Source organism: Dendronephthya gigantea, unplaced genomic scaffold (genome assembly GCF_004324835.1).
Source record: "Dendronephthya gigantea isolate DGI-Jeju-01 unplaced genomic scaffold, DenGig_1.0 000039F, whole genome shotgun sequence".
In the NCBI taxonomy this organism is placed as follows: Eukaryota; Metazoa; Cnidaria; class Anthozoa; order Malacalcyonacea; family Nephtheidae; genus Dendronephthya; species Dendronephthya gigantea.
Genome location: NW_021163049.1, coordinates 1,700,186 through 1,704,313, shown reverse-complemented (window position 1 = coordinate 1,704,313; position 4,128 = coordinate 1,700,186). Strand labels below are relative to the sequence as shown.

The 4,128-nt window shown below is 38.6% G+C and overlaps 1 pseudogene; it reads left to right on the top strand.

The window, feature by feature from the left end:
- Nucleotides 1–1,847: 1,847 nt before the first annotated feature.
- Nucleotides 1,848–3,151, top strand: LOC114526594 (annotated as a pseudogene).
- Nucleotides 3,152–4,128: the final 977 nt, after the last annotated feature.

Below are 4,128 nucleotides of genomic sequence, written 5' to 3'. Positions count from 1 at the left end.
ATAATTGCTTGTAGGGGAAGCATTGAAACAATTTTGTCGTGCATTTATCGATACATACTGCGTTTGCCTTTAAAAATGTTAAAATATCTTCAACAATTTTAATATAACTGAAGAATACAAGCAGGTTAAACGTTGAGGAAATGGCTTTGAATGTTCGGGAATTGGTTTTATATACTATTATATAACTATGACTATGCCATATGTGCCCGTGTGCAGGCAACCATAACATTGGGCTGCCTATGTTCATGCAATTGCCATTCGCAATAAACAAAACATTGATATGGGTTTTGCAAATTCTTAGCACTCTTTGAGTGTGCCTAAGGAAACAGATATCCGGCTGATACAACATGCAGGCGTATTGTTGTGAAACGGAACTTGGGTATTAAACTTATCCTCTGTCAATCTTAGCCCAGCTGACATTCCCTGGTTATCAGCAAAAACTGACTCAAGCTCATTCAGTACAAAACTGTCTTCGAGTAGACTTCATCAAAAAATCCCACCCACCCAATCCCTCAAATCAGTGACAAGGAGTAAATAGCAAAACAACTACATTCATACTCCAACTAATTAATGATAAAAAAGTTCATGTAAATAATTGTACACCCAATTTGTAACTAATTCTACATATTTGGAGAAATAAAGAGAACGGGGCAGAAGGTGGTGTACATTTGGCCACACTTTACCCACGGTGAAGCACACACACACCAACAAGGAGAGCAAGGTCCATAACGCCGGGGGCGCCTTACCCTCTACCTGACCTTGGCTCTCTCCGTTTCTCTCAGTTTACCACAGGAAAGCCAGGCTCGGACATGGGATTCAATGTCCATAAAGATGAAGGCCTATACCCTCATCCTGATGTTTTTTCCCAGCTGTTCTGGGAGGCCTATACCTCCTAGAAACCGCACCTTTCCGTCACCCAATTTTGGCCACAAGGATTTGCGTGAATTATTAACAAACAGTTACTGAGTAAACAAGGTATCGCAACTGTTATAAAAGCTATATGAGCACTTGTATGAAATAAAATGTGACTATGAACTAATTTGCGGTTGTATGTCACAATGCGTAAAAAGTATGGTTTTAATTTGTTCCATGCACACATCAAATTTCTTCATATGGTTGACGAGTGGTATTAAAAAAGTGAAATGCTTCTAGTTCATAGGTTACTAGATTACCATAGGTAACTAAATTACCATAGATTACTAAATTACCATAGGTTACTGGATTGCCATAGATTACTAGAATACCATAGATTACTAGATTACCATAGGTTACTAGATTACCATGGATTACTAGATTACCATAGATTACTAGATTACTATAGGTTGCGCTGGTCTGATTCATTATGGGCTCACCAACGCAAATTCTCAAACTAACAAAAGTGTTCAAAATCTTCAAGTGAAAAGTTTATTAGTAAAGTGATCTTCAAATACGATTTTGTTTGTCAATATGGTGGGGACAAAGAAGAGAAGTGTGTATCGTAAGTCAAGGAAAGGAAAGCCCTTTACTGGAAAGCAAAAAAATTATACAATACCGGAAGAAAAACGACCAAGTCAACAACAAGATGAAGATGTCCCTGAGACTACTGACGCACCACGTGTTAGTGCGTCCAGACGAAAATTAAACTTCTCTGAGTCCACCAAAGACCCCAATCCAGTGGTTGATTTTGAAAATAAAGGTTACAGTCTTATTGATATTGGCAAATTTAGAGATTCTCTATCAGAAGCACATGTGTGCAATGGTGGTAAGTACAACAACAAACACACATTCACATTGTGACTGTCACAGTAGTAGCATAGCTAAGGCTTGTGACTTTTCATCCACTGTGTAACTATGGGTTTTCATGACATTGTGCTAACAGTAAATGCTGTAGATTTGTGCTTTAATATAGTATAGATTTACTACAAAGAATAGAAGGTTTTTGCCTGTTTCAGTTTATATTTGTTTTATATAATTTTTTTAACAATTTAGTGTACATAATATAATATAACTAATTTTTCTTTATCTTTAATTTATTACCAGCCAGCTTGAAAGTTCAAGAAAATGCATCAGGTAAACGTGGCCTAATGAGTGACCTCTCTGCAAGTTGCTCATCATGCCAAGAGGAATCTGATTTGGAAACCTCTTCTTTTATTCCTGGCAAAGGTTTTTCTGCCGATGTGAACCGCCGTGCGGTGTATCATTCTGTGGACACTGGTGGTGGCTATGAAAGCCTTGCTACATTCTGTAGCATCATGAACATGCCTTGCATAAGTAAGACTGCATATTACCAACATTTAGACACAATTCTAAGTGCTCTGGAGATGGAAGCAAAGGAAGAAAAGACAGAGGCTTGACAGAGCCTGAGGAAGCTGGTTTTAACAGAAAATGAAATGGAAGATGATGGTTCAGTTCTTGATGTTGGTGTCAGCTTTGATGGCACCTGGGCAAAAAGAGGGTTCACTTCTCTTATTGGTGTTGTATTTGTGATATCAATAGACACTGGTAAAGTCCTGGACTACTATGTTATTTCAAAAACATGTCAGAAATGTGCATTGAAGAGAGCAAAGTGTGAGAGTGATGAAGAATTTAAAGAGTGGCAAATTGAGCATGTTTTTTCTGGTGAGTGTGATGTCAATTTTGATGGTAGTTCTCCAGCAATGGAGGTAGAGGGAGCAAAAATTTTATGGAACAGGTCCATTGAGCGGCACAACCTTCGCTACAAGTGGATGATATCCGACGGAGAAAGCAAAGCCTTTAGTGCGGTCGAAGACACATATGGTGACGAGAAGGTGGAGAAATTAGATTGTGTTGGCCATGTCCAAAAAAGAATGGGTAAGCATCTTTTAAAGTTGAAGGGTACCACAAAAGGCAAGCTTTCCGATGGAAAGACAGTTGGAGGACGTGGGCGACTCTCTGAAAAGAGGATTTTGAAAATCCAGAGATACTATGGGCTAGCAATACGCCAGAACACCTTGTCCACTTCCAATCCAACGGAGAGAGAGGTATCAGCATCAGTTTATGCCATGAAAAAGAACATAATTGCCCTTTTGAACCATTTTGTTCAAAATGATGATGCCAGTAAGCAACACCGCTTTTGCCCAGTTGGTAAAGACTCTTGGTGCAAATGGCAACAAGATCGTGTGAATGGTACACGCACCTATAAGGGTGATGATTGTTTGCCTCAAGCTCTTTTAGAGCTGTTGAAGACAACTTTTATGCAGCTTAGTGACTCAAAACTGCTTGAGAGGTGTGTTTGGGGTAAAACTCAAAATAACAATGAATCAATAAATTCATTAGTGTGGGCTTGGTGTCCAAAACATAAATACCATGGAGCTAAAGTGGTGAAGTCCACGGTTGCATCAGCTGTCTGTCATTTCCATAGTGGTGCAACAAGTAGGGAGAAGGTAATGAAGAGACTTTAGATTCCTGCTGGAGATGTCTGCAGAAGGCTTTCACATTTGAAAGACAAAAAACGTGTCAGACAGGCTGATCATCAGATGGACGAAAAGCACAAAAGGCGTCGACAGGTGGAGCAGGCTCGAAAGGCTCAGCAAGAAGAAGCTTTGAGAGAAGCTGAAGGTGTCACCTATGATGCTGGAGGGTTTTAAGACACTAAGATAACTTTTCTGCCTAAATAACATAAGAAGTCAAGGTATAATCTAACATTATGGTCCACGAACCTTGTTAGTAAACTTAAAAGTGGATTTTCTCAAAACATGGATTTTGTACGGTTAAGAAAGGATATCTCCTAGAGTTTTGATTGAATTGAGCTGAAATTGTCTGTGCATACTCATCTCCCCATTATTTGTGGGATGAGCATACAACTTTTCAATACCTGCTATACAATTGAAATTATGGTGGGAAATGTTCCCTCTAAAACGTACATGAAATTTGAAACCCCGCTGTGGCCGCAATTTTTATCATATTCAAAAGTTGTATGCTCATCCCAGACAACTATGTATATACTTCATAAAAATTTACCAACTTTGAAAATTAAAGCAGTTTACAACAAGATATCTTTTCTCATATACACCCTAGTTTTTCACAGCATGTGTTCCGCATAATCCGCTCGTATCAGGTTACAAATCATTTGTTTTAAAAATGAACATCATTTTCAGAATCTTCAAGTCATAAGCTTTCAACTGATAT